The sequence below is a fragment of the Pelodiscus sinensis genome, chromosome 14, assembly GCF_052426305.1.
Source record: "Pelodiscus sinensis isolate ZL-2025 chromosome 14, ASM5242630v1, whole genome shotgun sequence".
NCBI classification, from domain to species: Eukaryota; Metazoa; Chordata; order Testudines; family Trionychidae; genus Pelodiscus; species Pelodiscus sinensis.
This window is the reverse complement of record NC_143065.1, coordinates 3,518,259-3,537,684: the sequence shown is the minus strand read 5'-3', so window position 1 is coordinate 3,537,684 and position 19,426 is coordinate 3,518,259. Positions and strand designations below refer to the sequence as shown.

Below are 19,426 nucleotides of genomic sequence, written 5' to 3'. Positions count from 1 at the left end.
GCACATAAACCTGCTTAAAGAAATAACCAAATTATTATTTCTAGGAAAGTAGTAACTGATGGCCCTTTCTCTATACAAATAAAATGTGTGTTTTCATGGCTGTGTGTATGAAATTGGCCTTCTCTTTTTTATCTTCAAGGGTCTCTTGTTCTTTTGCACCAAATTTCTGCATCCTTCTTAGTATCTCCTAGTCTCCTTGGGGTGAATTTTACTCATAGACCGAGTCGGCAAAAGGCCTGTGCACCATAGTGTCCTACGGCCTTAAATGGGACTTGAATGGTACATAAATTCTCTGCACAGGTGTATGTGCAAAGGTAAGCAGAGGCCTTCAATTAATATTTTAGGCTTTATAGAAATAGCATGCAACAGGGTACAGCTCACAATTGTGGCACATCCTGCTGTATATCATAGAGATCATCTTTGTACAACCAGGGTACCCTTTTCTGGTGGTGTCTTACCTAACATCACCTCCACTCCTGGATCTGTGTTACCTGGAAGACTGTGGCATCCTCCTCAGGGTACAGTCCTCCAGATGTGTCTCACTTGGTTCTCTCCACATCCAGGGGAATGGCAGTCAACTGTCCAGCCACTTCATTGGCAATTGTGTGCAAATGGGTGGTCTAGGCCTGCCCTCTACTACAGGTCCCAGCCCAAGGTATTAGCTACAAGCCACGTGCTGCATCCCCTCCAACATCTCCATCTACTTTCCTGGGCCACTCCCCCAAACCTCCAGCACCTTCCCTGCCTCAGGATGCCAGCAGTCAGCCATGATCTTGTGCTTGCTCCCCTAATCCTGTCCAGTGCCTCTCTTTCAAGAACTCAAATGGGAAATTGCTGAGCTATTATCTGTGGTTTGTAACCTATCCTTTAAATCGGCTTCCATACCTAATGACTGGAAGGTAGCCAACGTGACACCAATATTTAAAAAGGGCTCTAGAGGCGATCCTGGCAATTACAGACCGGTAAGTCTAACTTCAGTACCGGGCAAATTAGTCGAAACAATAGTAAAGAATAAAATAGTGAAGCATGTAGAAGAACATAATTTGTTGGACAAAAGTCAACATGGTTTCTGTAAAGGGAAATCCTGTCTTACTAATCTATTAGAGTTCTTTGAAGGGGTTAACAAGCATGCGGATAAGGGGGATCCAGTAGATATAGTATACGTGGATTTTCAGAAAGCCTTTGACAAGGTCCATCACCAAAGGCTCTTGTGTAAATTACATGGCCATGGGATAAGAGGGAAGGTCCTTTCTTGGATTGCGAACTGGCTAAAAGACAGGAACCAAAGGGTAGGAATAAATGGTAAATTTTCAGATTGGAGAGGGGTAACTAGTTGTGTACCCCAAGGGTCAGTCCTGGGACCAATCCTTTTCAACTTATTCATAAATGATCTGGAGAAAGGGGTAAGCAGTGAGGTAGTAAAGTTTGCAGATGATACCGAACTGTTTAGGATAGTCAAGACAGAAGCAGACTGTGAGGGTCTCCAAGAAGATCTCACGAAACTGAGTGATTGGGCAACAAAATGGCAAATGAAATTTAATGTGGATAAGTGTAAAGTAATGCACATCTGGAAAAATAACCCCAACTAAACGTACAGTATGATGGGGGCTAATTTGGCTACGACAAATCAGGAAAGAGATCTTGGAGTTATCGTGGACAGTTCTCTGAAAACTTCCACGCAGTGTGCAGCGGCGGTCAAAAAGGCAAATAGGATGCTAGGAATTATTAGGAAAGGGATAGAAAATAAGACCCAGAATATCTTACTGCCCCTGTATAAAACTAGGGTACGCCCACATCTTGGGTTCAGAAAAGGGCAACTAAAATGATTAGGAGTTTGGAGCAGGTCCCATATGAGGAGAGGTTAAAGTGACTGGGACTTTTCAGTTTAGAGAAGAGGAGACTGAGGGAGGGGGGAATATGATAGAGGTCTATAAAATCATGAGTGGTGGGGAGAGGGCCGATAAAGAAAAGTTATTTATTAGTTCCCTAAATAGAAGAACTAGAGGACACCAAATGAAATTAATAGGGAGCAGGTTTAAAACTAATAAAAGAAAGTTCTTCTGCACACAGCGTGTAGTCAACCTGTGGAACTCCTTGCCAGAGGAGGCTGTGAAGGCTAGGACTATAATAGAGTTTAAAGAGAAGCTAGATAATTTCATGGAGGTTAGGTCCATAAAAGGCTATTAGCCAGGGGATAAAATGGTGTCCGTGGCCTCTGTCTGTCAGAGGCTGGAGAGGGATGGCAGGAGACAAATCGCTTTATCATTGTCTTCGGTCCACCCTCTCTGGGGCACCTGGTGCTGGCCACTGTTGTCAGACAGGCTACTGGGCTAGATGGACCTTTGATCTGACCCAGTACGGCCGTTCTTATGTTTATGTTCTTAGCTGCCACTGCCAGGGAACAGGTAGGTGGTCTTTCTCTGGCCCCACCCAGCCTAATTGGGACCTGCCCCAGTCAACGGCATGCACCCCTTCCCCAGCTGTGCCTGCTGGAGCTGCAGCAGCCATGGAGAAGCCCTTCTCACCTGGCTCCAAGCTGCTGCAGTGAGAGGACTGGGGTAGTCTTCTCTCTCCAGGGCAGCCTGAATACTGAACCCCTCATCCCTAGTACTACTCCAGAGCAAGGATTTAAATGAAGGATGTACATGTTCATTTTATTTTCCCCAAAGCAAACATTTATTGAGTTAAGGACCCAAGCAACACCAGGTAAATCTTTTAATAATAAGTTGTCAGAGAAATCAGTGGGCATTTTTTGTTGTTTGATAGCATAGCCAGGCATCTTTGCTACCATTTTAAATATTTTTATTATATATGGATGCAATTTACTCTTATTTATTATTTGCCTCTTTGTATTGTGAGAGTGGATAAGGCTTTTTGGAGCTGTGCTAGCCTCTTGTAGAAAGGTACAGTCCACAACTTCAGAAGTCCACAGACCACAAACCTAGAAATAGGTCTCCTAGATAAGAATATGGTAAGAAAACAATAGTTGCTCAATACATAGACCTCTCCACTGGCAACAGATGTTATAATACAGTTAAGGAATGAAAGTCGCCATAGGCAGAAATGCCTGTCAGTACCATGCTCAAAAACACGACTATAAAGGAAGAGAAAAGAGAAGAAAGGAAAAAAAATAACAATAAACAAAACCAAAGAAAAGCTACTCTCTGTATGTGTCCCACCTCAATGCAGATGGTGTATTCCTGCAGAAGTGTCAAAACTGGTAGGAAATTATATTGATCATAATTTCCAGAAATAACGAGCCTTTATGTGCAGGACTGAGCCCAATACAGGCGATTCAAGCTGTCTTTGGGATGCAAGAAGAACATTGCTGGTTTCCAAACCTCTTCAGAGATCTGATTCTGCATTCCGTGAGCAGCAGAAAGTCTCAGGTTCTGGTCCAGCAAATCACATAAGCACATGTATAACTTTAAGCCAATGAGTTATTCTCACGGAAGGGATTAGAATTATGCATGTTCTTATGGTTTTCAAGAGGTGGAGTCTAAAGAGGGAGTTTTTAGTGCAAAAGAAACAGAGGATTAGGCCCTGAAATTCAAATTCAGCAAATGTCTTAATAGAGAAATCTGTTCTTTAGTAAATGATCAAGGATTTTCCTCCCAAGGCAAGTTGTTATAGACACCGTTAACCTTATGATCATTAATTTTTGATGTCTCAGTGTATTTTAATGCCTACAGTAAGAGCATTCTGAATTAGTGTTGTGATTTTTTGATGCATCCTTTTATATCCCATTTTGTTTGTAGGAAAGGGTATGTTGCAACCTAAGACCATATTGGGACAAATTCTAGCATTGCTTGAAATGGTCCTCAGGAAGGAAGGGGCAGTGTGGAGTTCTTGCCTGGCTAGGGAATTAATGTTTGTAAATGTGCCCCGTGCCCTTGTGCTCTAGGTCCTGTGCTAATACCCTCTTCCTGGCACCTTTGGTGAAGATGGTACTCTGCGTATTCTCCCTCTGAATTTTCAGGGGCGGGCAGGCCAACTTCTAACTCAAGTTCCTTCTGCTGGACCAAGGTTTAGTATTGGGTACTAACAGGAAACACTTGTCAAGAACATGGTTGAGTGTGTGTTATTGTCTTGTCCTGAGACGGATTGTTCGGGATCCATTACTTTCTGTTGAAAGGAAAATATGTAGCCAGATGGCGGACTAGAATAAAACCCAACTGTAACACTTCCAGGTACAGTTCCTAAGTGCAGCAAGAGCTATTCTGGGGCTCATCCCTATTGGGTAGACATGATTATAATAGAAAACTAGCTCTACTTGATGCAGCATCCCATAGGAGATACATACAGAACTTTCAAAGCATCTTGGACAGAATGACAGCAAAGGACACCGGACAAGTTTTTCATCAAGCCAATGCCACACGACCTTTAGAAGGTTTTAACGATAGCTACATTCATGTTTTGGGCTTCAATTCTGCATATATCTTCTATGCTGAAGGCCTCTAAGGTTTGGGCCTATATAGTGCCTTATCACAGTTTTATACCTGTGCAGGTAGGAAATTATTCAGCAGAAGGTCACAGATTCCACAGTGCCAAGGCCTTCTCCACATACTCCCTTTTGACAGGAGGGATCATATCTTTCCTGACCTTTGGAGCATGTTGCAATGCCTGAGAACACTCAGGGAATGATCTGTTACGTGTGCAAAATTCCTACAGAGTTTCATTGGAATGTTGCACGTGGGCCTGTAGCAGAACTGTCTGTTCAAGCTTTGGCTGAAGTGCATCATTGGAGGAAATTTGAGTTTTTGTGTGTGTGTGGGGGGGGGAGGGGGCTTTGGGAGTTTTTGAGTAGATGACCTGTTACTGGTTAAGTTGTTTTAGGTCCTGATCCTGCAGTGTAGTACGTGTGGCCATAAGGGTTCTGCTCGGTGCATCTTTGTGCTTTATTGCTTTATTTGGCCTCCGTTTATAACCCAAGGATATGCATTTAGCAGCTGTAACAGGTACGCCTTCTGAACTGAAAACAAACGAAATATTTGAAGGCTATTTAAAGATGTCTGGGGTTTGTTATGTTTATAACAGGTGTTGTTATTGCAACAAGTTAGTTTAATGTGAAGAGAAATGAGAGTTGAATTTTGGGAGTTCAATGATATCAACAGTTCTTTCAAATTCCATCACGTCCCTAGGGAAACCCATTCCAGTGCTTCTCCACCCTCCTAGTGAAGTAGTTTTTCCTAATATCCAACCTTGACCACCTCCACTGCAACTCGAGACCATTGCTTCTTGCTCGGTCATCTGTCACTACTGAGAACAGCCTCTCTCCATCCTCTTTGGAACCTCCCTTCAGGTAGTTGAAGGCTGCTATCGAATTCCCCCCTCCTCCCACTCTTCTCTTCTATAGACTAAATAAGCCCAAATCCCTCAGCCTCTCCTTTGTAAGTCAGGAGTAAGTCCACCCAATATCATTAACCCCTAAAAAAAAAAAATCCCTCCAAAGTTTGAAGTTGAGATCAAGATCTGAGCCTCTCTGAACTCGAGAGATCTGGGTCTCTATGAAATATCAAGACCATCTCTGTAACTTTAGATGGTGGGACAGAACCTGAGCTTTGGTCATTAACCTTTGTGTTTTGGGATGATTTTCCTTTTTTGTAGAGAAGGAAATATTTTTCTCCCTTGAGACTGGATAAGTCAGAAGATAGTTAAATGGGATTGTGAGCGAATACGATTTTGCCTGCATTTTTCTTTCTCTCCATTTTTTCTAAGTACTTATCCATCCGGAACTCTATGCATCTGGACACTGAGGGGGTAAATGTTAACCCAGTGCTGCAAAGAGCAGTTTTAAGGCTTGGTGGAAGAGAAATGCTGCTATTGGCCATGCTGCTGACCCAGAGGTGGGGAACCATGGAGATTGCAACCTGCAGACAAAATGGTGAAACTCTCTTTTCTTGATTATTGCTGTAGAAGGCATCACCACAGTTGGAAATGCACAGAGCAAGAGCAAAACCAAAACACACCACCCATTGTGAGCTTTATAATAGCTACAGCCGGTAATGAATCCACAGAGTGAGAGAGTAGAAAGAACCACCAAATAATAGGAAGAACTGGTGAGGAGCCTGGGATATGACTATTCTCCCACCATTCCAGAGCAAAAAGTCTCACTTTTGCACATACTCTTCCCAAGCAGACCCCTAGCACAGAGTGGGTCCCGTGTCACTGAGGCTAACATTGTGAGGTTTAGTACTTGTGTCCTACATGACTTCACACAAAAAGTACCATGTCGTATTACAGGACACTGAAGTCTGCTGGCTGGGAAATAGTAACATTGGTTTGAGGGGGGTGGAGGGGAAAAAGACATTTTCCCTAAAATTGTAAACAAAACAATGGCAGATTTTCAATTTTTAAATGAAAGACTCAAAGTCAAAATCTTTAAACGGAAAATTTTTTTTTTGCATTGATTTTGTTTTTTCAATAGCAACATGGGGAAAAAAGGAAGAAAACAAAATGAAATGGGAAAGGAAGAGGGGGAGGGGACTGAAAAAAATGAGCTTTTTTTTTAAGTAAAAAGGAACATTTAAAATCTGTTTTATGGAAATTTTCACGTCCAAACAAGGATGTCTTCTGTTTAAAGAGATGCTTTGGATAAAAATGTTGACCAGTAGAATTAAATATAGTTATGTCCTCTTCAAGCAGTTATTTGACACACAGTTTTCAAGGGCATACAGGTACTAGCATGCCATTAGCAGCCCTTTCTAATCCATCTAAAGGAAGAAACTGGAGTGTTAGTTATCCTCAGACCTCAGAACCAAATAAAATTCTTATTCATAGACTGACCAGGGAGACTGCTGACTTCCCAGGTCTATTGGTGTTAAGGTGCTTGAGATATAAGTCTATAATAAACATATGTTAGTTCAAGCCCAGAACAGATCAGTCATAACCAAAGAGTTGTCTTGCTCAGTGGACTGTGTGAACTGAGTTGCTGATCTCTGTCCAGTCCCCTCTTGTCTCATCAGTTGATCAGTCGACACCATACACCTTTGCTAACAGACAGTCTGCAGCTTCCTGGACTCGTGTCTACCCTAGAATATAACTGTGTAAATTCAAGCTATATCTACAGATAGATAAAGATTTGAGTTGTCTACACTAGAATCCTACTGCATTTCAGCCATGGTGCTGTATCTATGCCCTTGTAGCACTGTCACACAGACACAACAATGATTCTTCTATCATTTTATTAAATCCACGTCTCCAAGGAATCTCAATATGGAAAATCACCACAATCAGACTTAATTGTCCTCTATGCTGGCAGTCTCAGTAGAAATACCAAGACTGAATGGACATAGACTTTGTCTTGATTAGGAAAAGTCTTTCAGTTTAGCTAATGTGTGATTAATCTAACTAAGGGTGGGTCTACACTACAAAGTTTGTTGGCTTAACTACATCACTCAGGCATGTGAACAATTTTGTCCCCTGTGCAATGTAATGAAACCAACTGAAGCCCCAGTATAGATACCTCTAGGTTGATGGAAGAGTGTTTCTATTAACTTAGCAACCTACTCCTGCTTGGAGAGGTGGATTTAATAAAATGACAGAAGGAATCTTTCCTTCTTTGTCGTAAGTGTCTATGTGACAGTGCCATAGCTGGAAACTAGTAGTGTTCTAGTGTCGACAACTCAAATCTTTCTCCTTCTGTAGCTATAGCTTGAGTATACTTGGTTATATTCTAGGGTAGGGAGGAGCCCAGGAAGCTGCAGACTGTTAGCAAAGATGTATGGTGTCAATTGATCCGCTGATATGGCAAATCAATCCTTTTTCCAGTTTACGAAGTATCCTGGACGTGATGGTGGTATTTTTCTTTGACAAACACTTAATGAGAAGTAGTTGCAGCCTGTTGGTTGCTCACAAACAGCTTATGGCAAGTAATCATTTGATTATCAGCCATTTGGATTTCATTGTTTGAACTGCGATTAGTCACCTACATGCCCAATATTTCTTCTATAATGATCTTTAAGTTATGAATAAATCTTTGTCTGAACAAACCTTGATTTACATGGGATATGTGAAAGCAGATCAAAAAAGTGGTGAGTGAGGCTGAATCAAAGTGTGTTTCAGAATTCACCATAAAAGTTCACTGATTCTCTCATGATCATGAGTCTGATCCAAAGCCCACTTAAGTCATTAAGATGCTTTTCATTGTCTTCAAGGGGTATTGGATCAGCTTTATTTGCCTGGGTTTTTTTTTCTTTATGGTAACTCGATCTCCCAAAATAAATTTCTGGGATACTTAATGACTTGGGTTACCATTTAATCCATTGAAACTTTAATTTTTTTTAAAAATTGTTTGGTCAAGACATTGCTCTACTGAGTAGAGTAGACACTATCACGGATGGTCTTTTTGCTCCAGAGACTGTTAATGATACTTGCATAATGTTTCATGATTCGCTCACTCAGATTCCTGCACTACTGAAGGCACTCCTCCACTGTCAGAAATATGCCCTTGTCTCTGAGCTGTCGGAAGGCTGGCATGAGGGCCACCAACACACGCTGAAAATGAAGTGTGAGCTTTTTGTCTTTTATGTGAGTATTTCATGACACTAAAGTGTCTTGGCATCTTATTTCAAAAATATGGTCACCTTAAGCTGAATAAACTTTCACTGCCTGAGCATTTAGGAAGACCATGCTGATAGAAGTATCTCCTGGGATTTAACCTTAATGAGTAAGTTCACAGGAGGTATGAGACTTGGGTAGAGCTGTTAAATTCCATTTAGCAAGACAAGATTTGACATCTGTAAAATACCTTCAGTAGTTAATCTTTCAACAGATAAAAATATCAAAATGCTCTTTTTCCTAGGGTAGCTAGCTGGCAGAGAATTTGAGAAATGTGAATCCCCTTCTTGAGACTAAATCACTTTGTTGATGCATACTGCTCCTGGCAAAAACTGGGTATGATCTGCTACAAAGGCACTTGGCATCATTATCTGCCTTAAATATCAATAGTTGTGCTTCTTTTCTTAGCAATAGTATAACCTTGTGTTCTGTTAAAGGGTAAAAACAAAACATCTGCCCCCCTAAGGACACATGGGATAACACTGCTGAGAAGTGAAGAGAAGGAAAAGGCTTTTATTAAAATATTATGAATGATTGTTAACATATATTTACATAATTTAATTCATCCTAGGATCATCTCATGGAATGATGCAGTCTACATCCATAGCTATAAAACTAATCTTTAAATTGTTGTTGCAATCTCCCTATAAATGTTTATGAATACTTAATTTGATCACAAGATGACAGCTGGTATTTCCAGAAGTATAATCTGACAGCATAATTTCCCGGCTCCAATATACGGTCCCACTCCAGCCTAGAAAGAGAATCTCAGTGCAAGATGCTTCTTGCATGAATCAATCCAAAAGGCAGACTGCAACAAGCCAGGTTAAAAGAACTAAATGGATGATGAAATGTAAAGCCAATAGTCATGTAAACCAATGGTGCTTGTGGGCAGGTGTCCGGTTGTCAGTCAGAACAGCTGATTGAAAAAGGATGCTGGTGGCTCCAGCCAGCATCTCTGATTGGGCTGTTGACTGTCTGGTTGGCAATGCTGTGCAGTGGGGCTGGCAGACTCCTTGCTGGCCTCAGTGCTACATGGCTCCCAGGAAACAGCTGACATGTTCCCCCTCCAACTTTGTGTAAAGGAAGCCAGGGGACTTTGCATGCTGCCCTCGGCTCAAGTGCTCCCCCTGCTGTTGCCGTTGGAAGGTAACCATGGCCATGGCAGTGGGGGTGGTGCCTATGGACTAGACAGCTCGAGATAGGAGACAGGGGAGATGCCGGCTGCTTCCTAGGAGCACTGCCCAGAACTTGCACCCTAGGCCCAAATGCTCTGCCACAGCCCTGATGCCCTCCAAATCCCTCAATCCCACCCCAGAATACCCTTCTGCACCCCAAACTCCATCACCAGCCCCATCCCAGAGACTACACCCCCAGCCCGAACCCTCACACTGTCCCACCCCAGCCTGGAGCATCCTCCTACACTTCTAACCCTTCAGACCCAGCAACACTCCAGAGTCCACACCCCCAGCCAGCGCCTGCACCTCCTTTACATCCCAACACCTGGGCGTGGCAGTAGCAGAGGGGCAAGATTGTGCCCACAAAGGCTCATGATATCTATAGTTTTTTGTTAGGCTCTCAGGTGCTACAGGACTACTTTATTTTTTCCGTTTTTTTTAAAGTTACAGACTAACACTGCTGTCCCTCTGAGACTTTTAATCCCGAGAGAGGTAATTTAACTTGGTGGAGTTCAATCTTGTCAGGATGAAACGTAAAACTTACTTTCTCCTCGTCATGCACCGAATCCGTCTTTGCTGATGATCTTACGGCTGAAATCTCTTGCATGATCAATATGTTAAATATGTAAGCAGGATCTGAAGGAGAGGGGGAGAAATTCTTGGTGTGTCTATATAGGTACAGTTTGCTCCTCCTTTGTTTAGATATTCAGCAGACTGTTAGTTATTAAACAGATTGAGTGTATTTTGTTCATTGTTATCCACTTAATTTGGGACCCAACACTGGCTATGTTTGTATTAAATGCAGGAATAGCTAAAATATGGTTACTAATGTTTGTACAGGTTGAAGCTTTTATCCTGGACTCTCTGGTCTGGCAACATCCCTGGTCTGGCAGAACCACGGATGTCCGAGGACCAGAAAGTCCCGATGGAGGGCCTGTGGCTGGGAGCCCTGCAGTGGGGTTAGAGCCCAGTAGGAGGGCTACCTGGTGGCAACAAAACTAGGAACCCAGCAGTGCAGATGCCACCTGGGTGCCAACTCTGCGGGGGATGGGTGCAGGAGGAAGCGGGGTTGGGGTCCAGCAGTGAAAGTGTCGGGTGAGACGGGGAGGCAGTGGTGCCATCTGGAAGCTGTGTGGCAGCCTGTACTGCCCTGCCTTGACCACAGTGCGGATCCCTAAAAAGCAAACCCCAGCCCTGTCTCAAGTCTGGCGCATGTAGCACGCAGGCAAGGTCGAGGGAGAAGTTCTGTGAGGCAGGAATGTTTTGCATAGCGATGCAGATTAAGTGGTATGGCGAGACGTCCAAAACACACGACAAGCAACCTTGTCCTGGTACTTCTGTTTCTGATCAGCAAAAATTACAGAGGCAGCCATAAAACTGTTAACTCCGCACGTAGTTTTTGCAACATCCTGAGTAGCAGGATGTATCCCTAACAGGGACATTGGGCATTTTAGGTATCTTACTCAACATGTAATTAATTGGTAAATATAATTAGAGCAACCAAGTCTTGCTTTGCTATAAAATGGCTTAGTAAGAAGAATTGATGGGAGGGGAATGAGCAGGATTGACCCACGGTCCTGTTGGATGTATCTAGGAGTAAATAGACGCTTCACACTGGCAGGCTCAGTGGTTGGTGCTCCGATGCATGGGAATCAAAGAAACCACGACCTCCTGCCTGGTGCAGTAGGTAGCATACGGGTGAAGTGTAAGTGAACTAGGCTTTATTATTGTATTATAGTAGATCTTCTTTAATTGCTTTTTCATTGCTTTGTGCTGTATTAATAGCTTGAGAATCTATAGTAGTTAAGGTTTAAATTCTATAGTAGTTTTTAAGGCTTGTGAAATTTAAACAACTATACTAACTGCTTATATTATGCAATAAATTAGAAAGTGGTTAAGTCTCTCTGGAGTGTCCTGGTTTCCCTTGGATCTTAAATAAATTGAACCACACTACAACTGGCATCACACACAGGATCTGAGGGACACAGAAAGGTTCAGGAGATCTGGGAACCATGCCACTTTCCAGGAGTGGTATGGGAGGAAAGGTTAAGGACTGGGGAATGATGCTGGGATGGTCACTTGGTAACCCCTGGACTGTCCTTGCGCATTTTACAAGCCAAATCCGCTGCAGGTTGGCTGGGATCAAGATAAAAGTTAAGTAATTTGGTAAAAACCTGGGGAAACATGGACTGGCATTTGTAAAGCAATAGGAAGTTCTAAAGAATAGGAATAAAAAAAGCTAAACTTTGCAATTAATGTAAGATAGCTTAAATAACATTCCACTATACTAGCTTCCCAAATGCATGAAAATTTGGATTTACCCAAAAAAAGGAACCAGGAAGTGTGGGGGCTAGTTAAGGAGCCCACACTTCTTGCTAAATTAGTAAGAGACACAACTTGTGTCAGTGGAAAGGGGCGGTTCAGAGGAGAGAGCAGGATCCAACCCAGGCAGATAAGAAAGCAAACAAGCAAGTGATTAAGGGAAAGTGAGTGGTAAGTTAATTCTGCGGAGTTTGGAAAGAACTGAGCAATTGTTGTAACTTCTAAAAAGGAAAAGTGTTATAGGAAAATAATTCATGGCTTCTCTGCAGCCTTTCTAGAGGAAAAATGGGCCCTTTTCCAAAGGAATGTCTAAAGAACCCAGGCAAAAAAAATCTGATTTAAATAATTTAGCTACAGACACTTTAGTGCAGTGGTCACCAACCAGTCGATCGGGATCTCCTGGTCGATCTTGGAGCCTCTGACAGGTGATCTTGACTGGTTTGGCCAAGAGGCTGTCACGTGCCAGCCCTTGCTGCCCCTCCTCCCACTGCTGCTCGTCTCCTGCCCTTTGCCTTAGAGCTGCCCCCATCCCGGGAGCCTCCTGCTTGCTGTGCAGGGCAGGGAAGGGAGAGGAGAGGGCACTGATGTCAGGGTGCCCCCTCCTACCCTGTATCTATCTCCACAGAAAGGATGGGGGGTAGAGGGCTTGGGATGGAGAGGGGGGATTGCTGGCTGCTTTGGAGAGTGGTACAGGGCCAGGGCAGGGGTGAGCCTGCCTTAGCCCCATTGCATCACCGCTCAGGCACCACCTGAGGTCAGCAGTGTCCAGCTGGAGCCAGAATCCTGAACTCCTGCCTCAGTGATGAAGCCCCTCTTATCCCCCAAGTCCCTGTCCTAGCCCTGAATCCCTTGGACACAAACTCCCTTACAGAGTCTGTACCCTGAACCTCCTGCACCCAACTCCCTACCCCTGGCTCAACTCAGAGCCCCTCTCCCACTCCAAATCCCTTAGCCCAAGACCAGAGCCAGGGCCCCAACCCTTTGCCCCTGCCCTATTAAAGGGAGAGAGAATGGGGAAGGGAGGGAGGACAGAGTGAGCAGGCCTAGGGCCTCAGAGAAGGGGCACAAAGGAGGCGGGGCAAGGATATTTGGGTCTAAGGTAGATCCTGGATTGCACTTACATTCAAAAAGTGATCTTGTGCTTACAAAGGTTGGAGACCCCTGCTTTAGTGGAATTTGCTAAAAGAGCATAAGGAGTTTCTTTTATTGGAACACTTAACTACCACTTGAGGAAATAGTGTGGATAGAAGTTAAGTGTATGCATGTATATGTGTGTATACATTGTGTAAATAGATGAGGTTTCTAGGACCTAACCAGTGTGTTTGTATGCTTATGAAATTCTGTTTTGTAGGTTTCAGGTAAATGGTTTTGTTTGAATAATGACATTTCATTCCGAGTTGTAAAACTGACAGGACACTTTTGCCAGATATTGGTAACTAGTGTTGCTTGACCTTAAGATATCTCAATGCTTTATATTTTTTATAGACCAAGTTGTGGCCATTACAAGAGGCAGCCAAAACTGGAAAAAAAATGGGGAAGAGTCAATGGGAAGAGATTCTGGATTGCTTGTTTTTTGTCAAAATAGCAAACAAACAGGATTCTAAAGTTTGTATCCCCGTTAAGGCAGAGACTCTAAGCTGCTGGTAACTTTGAATATCAAAGCGAGCCAAAAAGTGTGTCTGTGAACACACATGGCAGCACAAGAGGAATCTGTTTACATGCATAATACACCTATATATATATTTTTTAAATTACCCATACCTTCAGGATAAATTAAAAGCCTGTGCAAAGATATCAGGAAGATATAGAATACACTGGCTTCAAAGATTTTTTTTTTAAAAGGCATGGTAAATATCCACTTGTAAGAAAATGTATGCTAATGTTGTTTAATCCTGGGATGAATTTAATGTTTATAAAATAACCCTGTAACAATGTATAATGCATATGATTTTGTTTTGGAAAAGGAAAACCCGTTAAGTATGATGAAGTGGTAATTGGAAACATCTTTCCTGCAGTATAAAAAGGAAACTGAGGTATACCACCTTATTAATGTAATGGTTATACAATGGGATAACATCTTCAACCCATAAAGGGAAATATGTGTTAATAAAACTTGGCCTGCTTATAAAACAAAAAGTACAGAGAACTATTGGGCTAACTGCAGGCAAAGAGAGAAATCAGCAAGAATATTTGTAAAAGAGAGAAGTATTTTAAGATATAATGTGCCACCCCCAATGGGATAGAAAAGTGTTTTCTTTTCTTTCAGAACATCGGAAAGAGCCAGCTGAAGCGCAATCTAGAATAATATGGATTTATTGTCACAACAAAAATTGTGTTTTATGTGGTGATGTCTCATGTTTGTTTTGTGCCATTTGTCTCAATGCTAGCATTGTTGTGTGTTGCTTTGGGGAAAGGGAATACTGCAGTAAGCAGTACTCTCTCAATGACTCTCTCGTCAGACCTCTTCCTCTCCCTACCTACCTCCTGCCAAATTAATTATATGCCCATCCCCATGGTGGTCCACCTAAAGAACATGGATCGGGGAGTGGCATCGTTGTTGTGGCCAACTTGCTGGGCTTGGCAAGCTGCTAAAGTCGATTCTGAAACTATGTAAGTAAAGCAGAAGTAGAAGCAGGTAGGTACAAAAAGCAATTGTGTAACAGAAGAGGTGCAGGCACAGGACACTTACCGTATTTTCCGGCGTATAAGGCGACTGGGCGTATAAGACGACCCCCTAATTTTCCAGTTAAAACATAGGTTTTGGCCTATACTCGCCGTATAAGACTACCCCCCACTTCTGAGGCAACACCATTTAAAAACACCAGCCCACTGGATGTGCCCTAATACAGTACTGTAGCTTTGGCTACATACAGAACGTCCCTGTGCTGATACTGTGTGTACCGCGCTGAGCCAATCCCGGCAAGCGGTGTATTCTATTAATGCATACAAAGCCTGCTCGGATTGGCAAAAGTTGTAATAGCCCGCCTCTCTGACTCAGCCAATCCGAGCAGGCTTTGTATGCATTAATAGATGACACCGCTTGCCGTGATTGGCTCAGTGCGGTACATACAGTATCAGCACAGGGACGTTCTGTATGTAGCCGAAGCTACAGTATGTTTATACCCGGCGTATAAGACGACCCCTGATTTTTGGGGGATGTTTTTTAGTATTAAAAGTAGTCTTATACGCCAGAAAATACGGTAAATTCCTGTGAATGGTAACAGCTTAGTATGGGAATGGTTTAAGCTAATAAAGGTAACCTTTTAAAGAATAGGCAGTTACCCAAAGTGGTATGGAACATGAATAACAGATAAACCATGGTGGGGGGGGGGGGGGGGATTCCCTTCCTAAAGCACATGCAGCGGCAATAAGGGGAAACAATGCATGCTCTCTCTGCTGTAACTGCAGGATGGGCTGGTAAATAGCTTATGTACCTGAATCTCAAGGCTAACGCCTGGAGACTGGGGGTCATCATTGCCATGAATGCGGGGCTCACCTATTGGGTCTTAACCTTTTTTAACAACTTAATTTTTGTGCCGGGGATATATTTGAAAACCCGAGAATAGTTGTGTATTTTCTCTGCAGATGCTGTTAATCCAATGCCTATACACGGTGGAAGCATGTTGAAGGTCAACATAGTTATTTAAACAAGAATAAATGTGTCAACAATTCCTGCTCCACATCGGATATCCGTGAACTTGACCTGTCCTCCCACGGCTCAAATACTGTATGAGGCTGCATTTGGGTCCACCCGAACCAGAGCTTGTCAGCATCCATTTGGGCATGTGAAATGAGGGCATCCGTGTCCCTTACGGAGCCAGTAACCTTACCTTTGAACTCAACATCTCAGTCTGAAATAACATGAACTGGATATTATGGGATGAAGATACCGAATATGTCTCCAAAGTAATATACAGTCGGACTGGGACTAGATATGGGACTTACAACCATTTGGTGGTAAATGGACTGCAGCTTAAATTTGATTATAATCCCAGGTGTTAATGGCTTACTTGATTGTAACAAAAAGCCAGACAGGGTAAGCATTTTGGAACAGGCATATGGGGAACCTATAGACCAGTGTTTCTTAAACTGTGTTCCCTGGCACACTGGTGTGTTGCGAGGCAGTCAGAGGTCTGCCACAGAGAACGAGTTCAAAATGGCCACCCTGAAAGGGGCAGGCAACCTTCTTCCCTACCCCCATTAACCCCTCCTCTTTTTCCTCAACAAAAAATCCTTGGTGTTCCTCATAAAAAAAAAATGTTTGCTGTTCCTCGGTCTTAAAAAGTTTAAGAAACACTGCTATAGACACTGACTGGGCAAAGCAGATTGGGTATACGTGGGAGAACAGATGAGGTTTGTCATGGTGGGGGAGGGGGGAGACACAGCATGGTATTCTCTCCACCAAACCCACTAACCAGCAGAAGTACCCCCTCTCCTGGGTCATGCTATGCCCAAGGATTTTTCGTAGCCACTTCACCAGGTAGTGGGAGTGCTCCAGATGCTCCTGCAAACCTCAAAAGGCATGCCTATTGAGGCAGGGATGGCTACTGCCTGGGTGAGTGTGCAAACTTGTGCAATTAACCAATATGAAGGAAAGGCTGGATGGGTGCAGAGCAGGCACAATGTAATCCTGTCACAGTCACGATCTACACAGTGTACACAATGTAAAGCTGATGTTTATTAATATTATTCCCCCAAGCACCCGTGGGTTATCGGACTCTAGTCATGCCTGTTTGAGTAGGTACCTGTCCCCGTTATTGTAATGGATTGTATTTGGGCCCCCAGAGTGAGAGCCAAGTGGCTTCTACCAGCAGGTGACTTATTAGCTCACTGTGGTTGCCAACAGTGGGGAAAACATGAGTGGTATTGTAAACTGGACACCCAGTCTTGGCCCTAAGTGGGATGCTATTTTCAGTGGAATAGGTCCATTGCAGCAGGCCATTATCCCCTATGGTGCAGCCTTGCTCTAAGAAAGACAGGCATCTGTTATCATTATACACCATTAGAAGCAGTTGCTTAAGCTGGCAGCAGATATAGGAGTAGGTAGCAGGGCGATATTGGTATGATACATTTGTAGAATATTTACTCACAGCTAGTGCTCTTTTAAGTGTTTCAACTCACCCTATAGTAGTATTATGTATACTTATAGCAGCATTGATGCTTTTATGGCTGGCTCTGTGTGTCTGTACTTGGCAAATGGTTTATCGTGTGGCTCATATTAAAGAGTAGTTCAGTCGGTACATTCCTGGCTAAATGTTTTATCACTGCTGACGCAACTTGGTCAAGGAGGGGAGTGTGGGGGAGCCTGGACGGCCCTGCCTTGACAATAAATGGTGATGTCTGCCTTCACCACAGTGTGGATCCCTAAAAAGCAAACCCCAGGCCTGTCTCAAGTCTGGCGCACGTAGCACGCAGGCAAGGTCGAGGGAGAAGCTTTGAGAGGCAGGAATGTTTTGCATAGCAATGCAGATTAAGTGGTACAGCAAGACTACGTCCAAAACACACGACAAGCAACCTTGTCCTGGTACTTCTGTTTCTGATCAGCAAAAATTAGAGGCAGCCATAAAACTGTTAACTGCACACACAGTTTTTGCAACATCCTGAGTAGCCGGATGTATCCCTAATAGGGGCATTGAGCATTTTAGGTATCTTACTCAATGTGTAATTAATTGGTAAATATAATTAGAACAACCAAGTCTTGCTTTGCTACAAAATGGGCTTAGTAACAAGAATCGATGGGAGGGGAACGAGCCAGATTGACCCATGGTCCTGCTGGCTGTATCTAGGAGTAAATAGGTGACTTCAGTGCATGGTGTTTTGACACGTGGAAATCAAAGGAACCACAACTTTCTGCCTGGTACTGTAGGTAGCATATGGGTGAAGTGTAAGTGAACTAGGCTTTATTATTGTATTATAGTAGATCTTCTTTCATTGCTTCTGCATTGCTTTGCACTGTATTAATTGCTTTAGAATCCATAGTAGTTAAGGTTTAAATTTTATAGTAATTGTTTTTTAAGGCTTGTGAAACTTAACTGTATTAACTGCTTATATCTTGCAATAAATAAGAAAGTGGTGAAGTCTCTCTGGAGTGTCCTGGTTTCCCTTGGATCTAAAATAGATTGAACCACACGACAGCAGCACACCCAGGAGCCCAGCCGTTTCGCTACTGCCAAGCAGCTCAGCTGGTCAACGAGACTGGAGGCCATGAGGCTGCCTGGCAGGGAGTCCGGGAACCCAGGAGTGAGGCTGTTGCCCGGAGGAGCAGCAAAGAGCCTGGCAGCTCTGCTGCTACCCAGTGGAGCTGCCCAATGAGGCTGGTAGGCAACAGGGCTGTCACCCAGCAGAGTAGCTGGACCCCAGCAGGGGGGCTTCCTGGCAGAGTTGGGAGCCCAGCACTGCAATTGGGTGTGCCAGCCGCGGGGCTGCCAGAATGGGGCCAAGAGCCCTGTGTGCGGTACAGACGACGGGGAAGCTGTCAGTGAGGCCATGGCTGGGGGGTCGGTGACAGAGGGTCCCAGAAATGAGGCCATGGCTGGGGGGTCGGTGACAGAGGGTCCCAGAAATGAGGCCATGGCTGGGGGGTCGGTGACAGAGGGTCCCAGTAATGACTTTCCCTCATCTGGCAAAATCCCTCATCTGGGGCTGGTCGGGTCCCGAGGGTGCCGGACCAAGAAGGTCCAACCTATAATTTTGTAGGAATTCAGAAACATAGGACTGTGCTAAATTGTTCCAAATGAGAGGGCTCACAGCGGAAAGAATCTTGCCAACTCAGGGGCTTGACTTTCAGATCTTCCCAGAGGTAAGGGGCGAGGGAAGGTTATTCTGATCAGGAGCCTGTCTGGCTTCCCTTGCCTGGACTGGTTTGACCTGTTTATCCCCACCTCCCATCTTTAAAGAACAGCACTAAATAGGCATAATTAGGTACCTCTTCTCTTGTATTGACTGGGTTGGCGTTTTTTCTATCCTGCTTCCTACCAGTTGAAATGACTGGGAGCTGAAATCATTTGAGACTGATGGGCAAAAGTCACAACCAAGAAGAAGCGGACGGCGGTGTGCAGTGGTGGTGCAACAAGCAGCCGGCTGAGCGGCAATGAAGAGGCATAGCAGCGAAGTGAGGGGACTGGCCAGCAGGGTGGCAGCAGTGAGCCGATGGATGGCAAGTGACCAGTGAGGTGAGATGATTCTTTACCTGCCCCTGTCAGGATGGGAAGTCAACTCTACTCTGCAGATGCACTCTGAGCTCTGGGGCAGCAACTGTGAGCAGGGTGCAGAGGAGGGTTGAGCATGTGAAGGGGATATTCAGACTGCTGGACTTGAGAATGCTGCCCAACCTACTTGGGATGGGTCTTGACTCATAGATTCTGTTT

General features: G+C 43.9%; 1 long non-coding RNA gene across 1 annotated transcript in view; it reads left to right on the top strand.

The window, feature by feature from the left end:
- Positions 1–18,141, top strand: part of LOC149523568 (uncharacterized) — a 174,044-nt gene extending 155,903 nt beyond the window's left edge. Inside the window, exon 2 of the long non-coding RNA XR_016350636.1 lies at positions 8,404–18,141. This is a non-coding gene — a long non-coding RNA (uncharacterized LOC149523568). The remainder of the gene's footprint in view (positions 1–8,403) is intronic.
- Positions 18,142–19,426: the final 1,285 nt, after the last annotated feature.